The following is a 13,297-nucleotide window of genomic DNA, read 5'->3' as shown; positions in this document are numbered from 1 at the left end:
TTATGGCATATGCTACAATGTGGATGTACCTTGAGGACATTATGCTGAATGAAATAAGCTACTACAAAAGGACAAATACAGTATTACTACATTTATGTGAGTTACTTAGAGTAGTCCAATCCATCCAGACAGAATAGTGATTGCCAAGAATTGAAGGGAGGAAAGAAGGGAGAGTTAGTGTTTACTGGGAACAGAGCTCCAGTTTTACAAGATAAAATGAGTTCTGGAGGCCCTGGCCAGTTGGCTCAGTGGTAGAGCATCAGCCCAATGTGTGGAAGTCCTGAGTTTGAATCCTGGCCAGGGCACACAGGAAAAGCGCCCAACTGCTTCTCCATCCTTTCCCCTCTCCTTTCTCTTTATCTCTTTCTTCCTCTCCCACAGCCAAGGCTCCACTGGAGCAAAGTTGGCCCAGGTGCTGAATAAGGCTACATGGCCTCTGCCTCAAGCTCTAAAATGGCTCCAATTGCAAGGAAGACACAGCCCAGATGGGCAGAGCATCGCCCTCTGGTGAGCATGCCAGGTGGATCCTGGTCAGGCATATGCAGGAGTCTATCTCTCTGCCTCACCACTTCTCACTTCAGGGGGAAAAAAAAGGAGTTCTGCAGACGGATGGTGGTGATAATTGCATAGCAATGTGAACGCACTTAACACCACTGAACCACACACTAAAAATTGGCAAATTTTATGTTACATATATTTTACCACAACAAGTAAGCACATAGAGAGATAGAATGATAGATAGATGATAGAGATCGATAGATAGATAGATGATAGATAGATAGATAGATAGATAGATGATAGATAGATAGATAGATAGATAGATAGATAGATAGATAGATAGATAGATAGATGTTAAAAGAAGAGAATATAACTCTTCCAGTTTGATGACTATAATAAAATAACAACAATAATAGCATCTGTTTGGTTTGTATTCTGCACTGGGCTCTCTGCAGAGTGCTTCATATATGCAACTAATTTAACTCTCCCTGAGCCTAGCGGCACAAGGACTCCAGTGACTGTTCTGACCTCCCTCGGGGAGGAGAAAACAGAGTCACCATTGATTTTCAGCAGCGTCCCCAGTGTAACACACCTGGGGATTTCAAAGGTGGGATGGGAATAAGTCTCTGGCCCAAGACATGAGTAAATGTTTGCTACACACAAAGTTGTGTTAAAAGGAGGAGGAAAAATCAATTATGAAGGCTCTGTGTCCACACCAGGGTTAACTGTGGGCAGAGAGGACAGACATGGTATAGAAGGGGGGACACAGGTGAGCCAGCGACAAGATCAGAAGGAATAGGAGACAGAAGTAACTTGGACAACATAGGCCCCAAGAAGTGGCAATAGCACTGAATTCCTATCAGACAGGGCCCAAGAGCACAGTCCATAGGACACACTAAGAAAAGGAGTCATGAGTGAATGGAACTAACATGAGGGAGTGAGAGTCTCAAGGTTTCCATGTGATTTTATGAGGAAAGAGTTGACAGGAGGTCAAAGTCCTCCAAGACCTTCCTACAGGCCTTGCTGGGCTCAGCGGCGAGCCTTCAGGGCGTGCAGGGGCCACCGGTCATGATCGTCAGCCCACAAACTGCTCTCTGGGAGAAGGAGTTCCTGAATACAGTGGTCTGGAAACTGACGTGTATCAGCCTTGGCTAAAACGATGATTAAAACCCAGATTCTATACCCCAGCCTCAGAATTACTGATTCGGTAGGTCTTAGGTAAGGTCCAAGAGTTTGTATTTCTAACAAGTTTCCAGGTGGTACCAAGCATCTGGTTCAAGGGCTGTGAGGACCACCAGGGCCCTGCATAAAGGTCCACCAAGGGTCACAACTTGGGGACTACCAGGGCCATAGCTTGAGGACCAACAGGAATCATGCCTTGAGAACCTCAGGGACCACCTTGTGGACCACCTGGAGACACACGCCAGAACCACAGAGGAACATGCCACAGGGATTCCCAGTGACCAGCCCCTGAACACCACCAGGGACCATGTGTTGATGACCACCACCCAAAGAGACGCCTTGGAGAGGGCTTTGGGAATCAGAAGTGCCTTGTCATCTAGGTTGTACCTTGCATTGCTACAAGATCTGAGCAGGAGTTTGTTCTCAAAAGTTAGGTTCCTGGACAAGAATCAGGACCTGGCCAGAAATCACCTCAGTGCTGCCCCAAACCCACTCCAGTTAGGAAGTGCCCCCACCTGCTGCCTCAGCCAAGGTCTGGTTGCCTGTAGGCAGAGAACAGCAGAGTCCAGCGCTCTCTGTCCTGCCTAAAATGACTCAAGAGATGGCTCAGGTTTTTTTCTCCGAAGTTCAGGAATTCCCCTGAAGATGAAGATGGGGACTCTAATTGCCAGGAAGCAGGCAGGTTGAACAGCACCTCCCAGGGGCCTCAACACTTCCCTTTTCTGATTTCAGCCCATGCATTCTGGGCTAGCACGCACCTCTGTGGTTTTTGCAACATTACCAGAATGTAGGAACTCACAGTGTCCTGTGGAAGGGGCCCAGTTCTGTGTCTCAGTATATGTACTGACTTCCACATTGCCAAAGATGTTCAGGGAGCAGTTCCCTTGGGCAGACCCTTGAAGCTTGGCTGCAACTGTGCTATCACTACCAACATTAAGACATGAGCTGGTGACAGCACAGGTAACAAGAAGCCCAGCCCAATGGCTGGGAGCCTCTCCAATGTGGTGGCTAATTCACGGGAAAGGAAATGTTGCTGATGTAAGAATGGCCATACTCACTGTGTAAAGTACACAACTGTCTGACCTCTAAGCTGTACACCTGAAACTAATACACAATAATATTGAATGTCAACTGGAATCTAAAAAATTAAATAAAAAAGACTGGCTGTAACTGAATGAGAACCTACTAAGAGAGCCATTAATATTCTCTAGGCCTAGAAAACATATACATAAGGGAGGCATCATTATCCTCATTATACAGATGAGGAAGGCAGACTCAATAAACCTGAGATTCAGAGAAAACAGGTGACTTATCTGAAATCAAACTGCTAATAACCCTCAAAACCAAGGTCAAAGCCAGACTTTTCTGACTCCTAAACCCCCACCCCCTTCACAACTCCTGCCTAGCTTGACACCATGGTAAGAATAAATCCCAGGAGATACTGCAGGGCCCTGACTGGTCTAGTAAAGTTGCTGCCGCCCCCTGACCATCAGAGATCTAGAGCCAGGCCTACTGTCCAGCCCTAGCTCACACTATAAACAAGCGGGCACAGAGCAGGACCTTGTGGTCTCGTCATTCCCCCAGGGAAGAGCTGATACCTGGACACCACCAAGCCAAGGGTTTGTTAATCCGGACACAGGATAGGCACCAGCTGACCAGTCCGTCCCTGGGCCAACACTAGCAGCACACCCAGTGTCTGTCACACACCCTCCGGTCTCCTCACCCACCAATCCCAGGAAAAGTGAAACCACTGGGAATCCTGGGGAACCCTTGACATTTCTCGGGCCACTTGCTAACGTGTGAGAGATGAGAAGATTCCCAGGGTTGGGCAATTGACAAAACTGTCCTCTTGAGCTTATTCAGTTTCAAGTATCATGTGGTCAGAAAATGCATACAAAAATCACTAAACTTTCAAACATATCTGGAAGTATGCATTCCTGGCTTGCAAGGAAATTAAACATCTCTTAATTCTCATAGAATTAACTACTAAATTAAAGAACTAATTCTTAATTCTCACAGATCAAAGAAAACATACCAAAGTGAGAGCACAACCTACCTACATCACACATTAAGAGAATTAATAGTTCTCTCGGGCTTCTCTACTATGCAAGGCAGAACTAGGTCCAAAGTATTTTGCTTTCCAGTTAAAGAGGAAAAGACATACTTTCAGATGCAAGATTGCATGAACACTTGTTCACGAAAGTACAAAGTGAGAAAAGAGTGCCGCAGCAGGAGGCCCGTGCGCCAGCCCCGGGCTGAGTCTCCGCCTCTTTGTGACAGGTGCTGACCTGTGACATGAGGCTCCTCAGAGGCCTGTCCACCAACGAAGGTCTGCTTTTTAAATGAGACTCATGTTCAGAGCCCTTCATTTCTCCTCTGAGACTTGGATATTGGTTTAACCAGAATATATCTCCTACACACCAGCAAAATTTTCAATGCGTCAGGAGTATTTTTAACCCAGACCTAATTCCTCTACATCAGGGGTCCCCAAACTACGGCCGGCGACGGCCTTTTACCCGGCCCCCCTTGCACTTACCGGGATTCAGCTGGTTCCCTGATTCATTTCAATGTAAGCGCTCTGGTGCTTACAATTGAAATAATGCGCCCGCCGCTATACAGGAACTCTCTTTCCTGTATTGCGCTCAGCGCTCACTGTCCTACCTAGATGATCACGTAGCGGAAAAACCCTTGATTGCATTCCCAAAAGAAGTATGTGTGGATTCACTGGAAAAGTTGCAAAAGGAGTTCCAATTTAGATTTAAAGAGCTTCATCTCCATGAACAGGACATTCAGCTTTTCCGTAACCCATTTTCTATTGACATTGAAAATGTGGATTCAATTTACCAAATGGAACTGGCTGAACTGCAGAATTGTGACTCTCTGAAAGACGCATTCAAGTCAAACAACTTGCCTAATTTCTATGCCTCTCTCTCATCAGAGACATATCCTAATATCAGGAACCATGCTCTTAAAATGTCAACAATTTTTGGCAGCACTTATGTCTGCAAACAGACATTTTCTAGGATGAAAAATTTAAAATGTCCAACCCGATCTAGACTAACCGATGAACACTTGCATCATTTGTTGCAGCTAGAAGTGACAAATATGGAACCGGACATTGACTATCTGATTAGCCAAAAGCAAGCCCATAGTTCCCATTGAAATATTGGTAAGTTTGTTGATTAAAATATACTTGTTCTTTATTTTAAATATTGTATTTGTTCCTGTTTTGTTTTTTTACTTTAAAATAAGATGTGTGCGGTGTGCATAGAGATTTTCGTAGTTTTTTTAGTCCGGCCCTCCAACGGTCTGAGGGCCAGTGAACTGGCCCCCTGTGTAAAAAGTTTGGGGACCCCTGCTCTACATGTTCAGGAGATGGGACAACGGCACCCAAAGAGATACAAAGAGCCCAGGAACCTCACATCCTACCCAAGTGAGCGAGATAGGTTGACCCGGCGCCTGCCTTCGGTGGGGTTTCTCCTAATGGGCAAGGAGAAGTGCCAAGCCCACTGCTTCCTCACTTCCCTCCCGGCGAGCTATGGTGTGCCCTCTGTCCCTTGCCTACACAGCCTCCCACCCATCCCACACCGTCAGACTTGGAGCACTGTTCTATCATGTCGCTCTCTTGCTCAATGTCTAGTGGTTCTCCGTGTTCTCTAGGAACGTCCCCAAATGTTTGGCTCTCGATGACATGGTCCACCTTCCCTTGCCTAATTCCCAACAGCACCCTTAGTGGGGTCTGACGAATGATTTGTTAGCTCATGCTCTGACCTTTGCCTTTACTCATGTAACCCCTCCACCTGAGAAGCCCCTCCTTCAACTCCACGTGTCCAAATCCTGCTGCCTTTAAGACACAGCTGCAGACTGCCTCTTGGGCACGGGTTTTCCTGATGCTCCCAGCAAAAAAAGTAACGCTCCTTCCCCACCCCCAAGCTGCAGCCACCACTGGGTCCCTTCTGTGATTAGAAAGCAGCTGCCACCAGCCTGTGATGGTGTGTTGCAGTTTTCAAAGCTGCATCCACACGTGGTGTCACTTAGTAATGACACCAGGGTGTTCAAGGTTACAGTCATTCCCACGGTCACTCCTGTGTACAGGTGAGGAGGGGAGTCTGGGGGCTGAAAGCCAGACAGAGTAAACATGAGTATTTTGTAATTCCCAAACTTACCTTCTTCCCCCAGTAACTACTGCTTGTCCCTGGGGCAGTCATCACTTTCTCTTTCATGTTGTCATTATTTGTGAATATGTTTCATCTTTGTCATTCTTGCATGTCCTCAAGTCTAATTTTTTATCAGTTGAAAAATGCTACAACCACTTAATAAATTGGAAGTGGAGTGGGGATCACTATATTAAGCACACATTAAAACTGAGACCATTCCAACACTTTAAATTGTGTCAGGAAAGAAGGGTTTCTTGGGGAAAAAAAGGTGGTATTTTATACAGGTGAGGGGGACCCTCCTGAAAAAGGAGACAGGAGAGTGACTGACGGGTGACTATCCCTTGCTCCCCTGTCCCAAGATGGAGCTCTGGGCCCACTTCACTTCCCCCGATGTGCTGGAGCAATGGAATGTTTCCTGCAGCCTGGTGTGTGAAAGGGGAAACTAGGATAAACTACGACTCGGTGTTTTCACCGATTGCAGGGCAGCACCTCTGGTTTGCTGGGGGGTTTTCTTTTGGACACCTGGACACTTGCCCATTCTGATTCACCAGGCTCCTTGCTCAACCCTGCGCTGTTCAGACTGCGGCCGCCAGGGCCACGCAGCTGCTACTCTCCGCTGGATGCAGGACGCCTGGTGGGGACCGGCGCCCACAGAGGAAGATGGGCGTGGTGCCCTCTGCCTACTCCTCCCCAGCTCAGCCTGCAGCACCTCCTCATCTCCACCTCCCAACCCACTCCTGAAGGACCCAGGCTCTCAAGGCAGAGACTTCTTACGAGGAGCAGCAGGGTGGTTCACCTAGCAGTCCTAGCCTTTCTTACTACACCTCCTAGCCCGTTGCCCTCTGCTTAAGAGAACCGGGGAAAGCCCTACATGGACTCTCAACATGCTCTGACCAACACACAAGTCACTCAGTTTCCTCGTGTGCACGTCTTGATTCCTCTTACATTTTGTGCATATCCTTTGAAAAGCTGATATTGGAGCACCACTTGGGGGATTGTATTATTATAATGAGAACACAAAATTCAAAACATATCCCTCCTTTTTTGCGTACTATTTTTCACATTCAAGCATATTTTACTTATAATTGATATGTAAATAATTTAATTGCATTAATCACCCATCATTGTATCATAAACATATTCTATGTTGCCCTTTTCCTAAATTATCATATTTAATGATCATAAAGCATCCACTTGGTCTAACATAATTGGTTACTCCCTGATGACTCACCACTGAGGGTATCTCCTGGCCATTGTGGGCAATGCTGGGGGACAGGACATCCACTCAGTCATTTAGTTTTCTGTCAATTATTTGTGAAGATGAATCAGAAAGATTAATCATTTGGCCAAAAGGGCAGTTTTCACACTTGTGCCAAAGATTGACTTTTGCTGTGCAGAAGTATTTTCTTAATTTATTAGTGGGCATGTTGCCAGTTACAAAGTGCATGGGCCTTAACAACAGATAGGTCTCAGTTCAAATCTCCACCCAGTCACCTACTGTCTGAGGGAAGAAGGGCTTGACCTCACTGAGCCTCCACAATCTGTAAAATGGAAGTAACAAAACTGACCTCATTGTGGAGATTAAAAGAGGTTGCAGCTAGTGGTGCCTTATCCAGTGCCCGGTTAATTGTAAGGATTAAATTCATTCTTCTTAACCGCCACACTCTCTTTCCCTTTGAACTTACTTGAGTCAAGAGGTTTTCATTTCTCTCCCTTCCCATCCTCTTGAACCATGTTCCCCACAAAAGCCTCTGGCCATGAAACAATATATCATCCTCTGAGGGTGCCACCCAGCACAAATATAAAGACAGCTACAGATTCAAGCCACATGTGTGATTTTAAATTTTCTGGTAGCCACATTTAAAAAGTAAAAATAAATAAGCTAAGTTAATTAAACCTATTTATTTACATATTTATTTTAAATGTTTTCTTCTATCCATATTTTTAAATGTTAATCAGATATTTCACATTTCTTTTCACTGTTTGTGATATCTTTGAAATCTAATGTACATTTTACACGTTCAGCTCATCTCAGTTCAGACTGCTCTCATTTTAGGCTGGGCTACAGGCTACTACACTGGGCAGCTCAGGACTAGACTTTGAGACTTAAGCTTTTTAAGATGGGCAGATTCTACCAACAGGACCAGTGGCCAAGGATTTGGGAATGTTGTGGGCAACATCATTTATGATGAAAAATGCAGAAGCATTTTGATGGTTTGAAGCACTTGGAGGGAGATAAAAGCAAAGTCCTAGCCATAAATAAAATGGGTAACAGCTTATAGTGTGGCTCAAGAAGTCTGAGGAGCCTATCTGTTTCTTTCCCCTCCTGAGTAAGGTATGTCCCCTCTCACCCCCGAGGGCCAAGCTGCCTTGCTTGTCGACCATGAAGTTCCCTTGGGTACATGAGAAGCCAGGGTTTCGTTTTTCCACTTAATGTCTAATAGGTATCAGCACCTTGTTGTGTTCAACTTACATTCTTGAAGAACCACCACCTTGCATAACTGCTCCTTCTGCCCTTGACCCAGCTAACTGAATGACAACTCCATTCTCCCTGCTGCTCTACAGTCATCTTTAACTTCTCTCTCCCACGCCCTACATTTAAAACATCATCAAATCTGAATCTCAGACAATATCTAGAATCTCATCACTTTAACCACATCCCATTATCTCTATTACTATCATTTGGGGGCAACCATCACCTCTCGCCTGGATTATTACAACAGCTTCTCACTGATAGGCCTGCTTCCTCCTTTGCTCCGCACAGAGGAGCCAAAATGATTCTTTCTTAACATGCAAGTACAAATCAGCAAGAGTAAAAAATATATATGTATTTTAATGACAACTGAACTTATATAAGATATAAACTACTTAGTTATAAATATAGGCAAAATATGCACTACCTTTATGAAGAAAAGTATTTATTTTATTTAAATACTTTGAAGAAGACCTATATAAGTGAAGAGACAAACCACGTTCATAAATGGAAGAAGTCATTTTCACAAAGATATTACCTCTCTCTCAATTATACTTCCAATCACAGGTTTTTGTTGTGAACACAGTTTTTTTGTTGTTGAACCTGAAAAGCTAATTCTAAAATTCATATGAAGAAAGAAAGTACCAAGAATGTCAAGAAGGAATAGAAGAAAAAGGAAAAATAAAAAGTTATTATGCCTGACTAGGCAGTGGCGCAGTGGATAGAGTGTCAGACTGGGATGCAGAGGATCCAGATTTGAAACCCTGAGGTCACCAGCTTGAGCGCGGGCTCATCAGGCTTGAGTATGGGGTCACTGGCTTGAGTGTGGAATCATAAATATGACCCCATGGTTGCTGGCTTGAAGCCGAAGGTCGCTGGCTTGAACCCAATGTTGTTGGTTTAAGAAAGGAGTCACTCATTCTGCTAGAGCCCCTCGGTCGAGGCACATCTGAGAAAGCAATCAATAAACAACTAAAGTGTTGCAACAAAGAATTGATGTTTCTTATCCCTCTCCTTTCCTGCATGTCAGTCCCCATCTGTCCTTCTCTCTGTCTCTCTCTCTATCTCTGCCTCTCACGCTAAAAAAAAGAAAAATAGTTATCATAAGCCTATAGTTACTAAGTTCTATAGTACTATAGTTCTGTGAGTATTGAAAAAGGAATAAACAAATTGACAGAAGAGAAAAACAGACCTAAATATACATGACAAATGAAAACTAGATTTTACAACAGAACTGTTATAGATTGATGGGTAAAAAAATAGCCTTTTTAATAAACAGAGCTAAGACTCTTAGTTATCTGCATAGAAAAAAAAAAACAAAATAAAATAGAATGCCTTCCCCACATCACACCACACAGAAAAACTATTTTCAGATAAAATTAAAGCCTTAAATGTAAACATCAAAATTATTTAAAAAAAATTTTTAATAATATGAGACTAATTTTATAACATTGTAGTGAAGAATTTCTTAGACAACATGTAACAAGTATATCATAAAGCAACTATTGACAAATTAAGCTCGCTTAGAATTAACATATTTAGCCTGACCAGGCAGTGGCACAGTGGATAGAACATCAGCCTGGGATGCTGAGGACCCAGGTTCAAAACCCTGAGGTTGCTGGCTTGAGCATGGGATTATAGACATGACCCCATGGTTGCTGCCTTGAGCCCAAGGTTGCTGGCTTGAGAAAGAGGTCATTGGCTTGGCTGGAGCCCCCCAGTCAAAGCACATATGAGGAAGCAATCAATCAACAACTAAGGTACTGAAACTGAGTTGATGCTTCTTATCTCTTTCCCTTCTTATCTATCTCTTTCTCTTGTCTCTTTCTTTCTCTCTCTCTCTCCCTACCCTTTTCTCTCTCTCTCTCTCCTGCTTAAAAAAAAAGAATTAACTTATTTGGTCATTAGTAGGAATCACAAAAAATGTGAGGATATGGGCAGAGTGAAATATCTACAACATACATAAATGACAAAGGATTAATATTTGAACACGTATTAAATTATGGTAAATCAATAGAGTAAAAGAGAGATGACCCCATAGAAAAATGGGCAAAAAATCTGAACCAACAAAAGAAACACAGAATGACCAATAAACATAAAAAGATGCCCAATGTTAGTAGTTGAGGAAATGGAAATTTAAACATAGTTGGATAGCTTTTCACTTTCACTGGATTGGCAAAAATAAAAACCTAACAGCATCAAATGCTGGTGAGGAAGTAGAGCAATGAAAGTGTTCACGCATTGTGGATGGGTACAAGAGGCTGGTACTGCCCAGTGAGGCTGCAGAGATATATACTCCATGACCCACCAGTTCCACTTTTAGGGCACATATCTTGAGGGATTCTCTCACACATGCCCCAGGATACAGACACAAGGAGAGTCCTAGCAACTCTTAGAAGTGCTAGGGAGCCTAACTCCTTACAATAGGAAAAACAGGAGCCTGTATCCTATATTCCCCTCAGCAGTAACTTGGAGAAGTATATTGAGATATAGAGCAGATCATATACACATAAACATGAATGAATTCAATGTGCATGCGACAATGGGAAGGAGTGTCAGAAACATCATTTTGAGCAAATTAAGTAAGTCTTAAAAGAATACAGGCTGGGGCAAAAGTAGGTTTACAGCTGTTCGTACAGAAAATAATACACTAATTAACAGATAGTAATACAAGAATGAACTGATATTTGTGTACTCACAACTATAAACCTACTTTTGTCCCAATCTGTATTTCATTTCTATTTAAAAAGTTCAAAACCATGCAAAACTGAATAACAGCTAGCAATTTAACTGTATGAGGTGACTTTATAAAGGAAATCAGGGAGCAATAAGCCTCAATTTGAGGAAAATAGTTTTCCGTGAGAAGAGAGGGAGGACGAGCACACAAGAGACAGGAAAGGTGCTGACAGTGTCTCTAGAAGTAAGGTGGCAGTACACAGGGTATATATCATTGTTTGTTGTACCCTATACACTTTTTCTAATTTTTTTTCTCCCCAGTCAACATTTAAAAGTTTCACAAATCAGGGAGAAGTACAACACAAGTCCTTATACTGGACCAAAAGTCCCTTCCTGACCGACTCCAGCCTGTGCCTCTCCGGCCAGTCCTCTGTGTGCCTCCTTTCTGCTGTGCAGTCTCCACCAGACCCCTACTTCTGCACCTGGGTCTTCTCTATTCCCCCGCCAAGATGGCTTTCAGACACCCAGAGGGCCTACACCCTCCCCTTCCTCAGATCTCCACCTGGAAGGCACATACATTCCCAGCTCAGCCACCACCCTCCCCACCTCCTACTCTCCATCCGGCTTCAGCCCACTGCACCAAGCAACCCCTGTCTGACCCCTGTGCACTGACCCTGTTTCCTCTAACAGTGTCAGGCAGGAAGTGGTCTTTCATAAATATTTAATGAACAATTAAATGAATGACTATGCAGAAAATCCATTAAAATTCAAGTGTCCCATGGAAAGGGGAAAGCATGAAGTTCTTGGTTACCAGTTAACTCCTCCTCACTTCAGAGGTGACGGACACAGGACGGGTTCGGAGTTCTGTACTGTGGGATTTCAGGCGGAGAGTAGGACAGCAAATTCGCAATGAACCAGGTGGTCCTTCTTATTCAGAAAAGTCAGCATTTCTCAGGTTTAACGTGGTAATTCAGATGAAGGGAGGCACAGAGAGGTACCTACTTACCAGAACCCCAGGAGTGACCACAGGGCCAGGACAGAGCCAGCTCTCTCGGTGACCAGTCTGTAGTGATCAGCCTCAGGGGCCTCCTTGGGATCTGGGCCAGAGAGTGTCACGGTCTGCCCCACCTCTCTGTGCCTGGACGACGAGCAGACAGGCCCCGGGCCAGCCCCGTTGGTGTGGCAGGTCTCCTTCCTCAGCAGCACCCTGAGAAAGGGCTTCAGCCTGGCCTGTCTCAGCAAACCCCAGGCGTGACAGACACCCCAGCAGTCCAGGCATCAGAATGGCCCTGAGCACATGTGCCGCCACCCCGCGTAAACTCCCTGCTGACCAGCCCACCTCTCGCCCACATCCACAACCCGGATCCAACACAGGCAGTCGCTTGTGCTCCCATGCTTAGCTTCCAGGATGTGGCCAGTAGGCCTCTATCTGGCAGACAGGACTCCCATGTCTTCCTCTGTGTTAGCCTGGTGTGGCCAAAAGCAATGTAACCTACCTGGAGGTGTGCCGATCAGGGCCTGCAGCCATCAGATGGCACAGGCGCCCCCATATCCAGCCTCAGCCCCCAGGCCTGTGGGAAGAGGCCCTGGCCTGGTGTCATCTGCCTTCAACAGTATTTCACTATGAATCACTCAGGCTAGGTCTCTGCTCATTTCCTGGAGAAAGCAGAAGTGAGGAGTCCGCAAATGCCTGGTTCTGCCCACTCTCTAGCCATCAACAGAGTTCTGGTGGGTTACTAGGGCCCTGCTGACAGAGCCCTTGGGGCAGGAGCTCACTGGTCAGGCAGTGCTGGGCAGGGCCAAGGACAAAGAAGAAAAGCTCTGAATGGCGGACAAAGACTTTAGCTCAGTGCTACCAGACTGGACTTATCCTCTTTTCCTCTGCCCCCTCTATCTTCTCTGAGCCTTCAGTAAAATGAGAATACTGTTGGTGTTTAGGTGAATTTAACTAGAGGTCTCTCTAGAGTGCGTCCGTGAACAGTGCCTGGATTCACCAGCCCCCAGACTGGCTTTGCCAGCCCAGAGACAGCCTTTCACTTGAACCCTTTCTCTATCCTCAGACCTAACTTGTACAACTGATCGAGTCTCTAAAATCAGATAGCCAACCATGGGTAACACTGAAGTAATGATGAAAGAAAAGTTTAAATAATAGGATGAAGTTCTCTGAAACTCAGTATCAATATTTCTGTTCCTTTGGGTTTATTAGGTTGAATCATTTAATATCATCAATCCATAGCATCATCATGTAGGACCAGCCAGAATGTCCATTCAAACGATGCCTCCCTGTGCCACATGAGGAAGAGCCGTTGTG

At 44.9% G+C, this 13,297-nt stretch overlaps 1 protein-coding gene across 1 annotated transcript in view; it reads right to left on the bottom strand.

The window, feature by feature from the left end:
* Positions 1 to 12,591, bottom strand: part of WDFY4 (WDFY family member 4) — a 340,582-nt gene extending 327,991 nt beyond the window's left edge. Inside the window, 1 exon segment of the mRNA XM_066348526.1 lies at positions 12,483 to 12,591. The gene's annotated coding sequence lies outside the window, so the exon portion shown is untranslated.
* Between the last annotated feature and the right edge of the window lie 706 nt (positions 12,592 to 13,297).

This window comes from Saccopteryx leptura, chromosome 9 (genome assembly GCF_036850995.1).
Source record: "Saccopteryx leptura isolate mSacLep1 chromosome 9, mSacLep1_pri_phased_curated, whole genome shotgun sequence".
In the NCBI taxonomy this organism is placed as follows: domain Eukaryota; kingdom Metazoa; phylum Chordata; class Mammalia; order Chiroptera; family Emballonuridae; genus Saccopteryx; species Saccopteryx leptura.
This window is presented reverse-complemented; position numbering and strand designations above follow the sequence as displayed.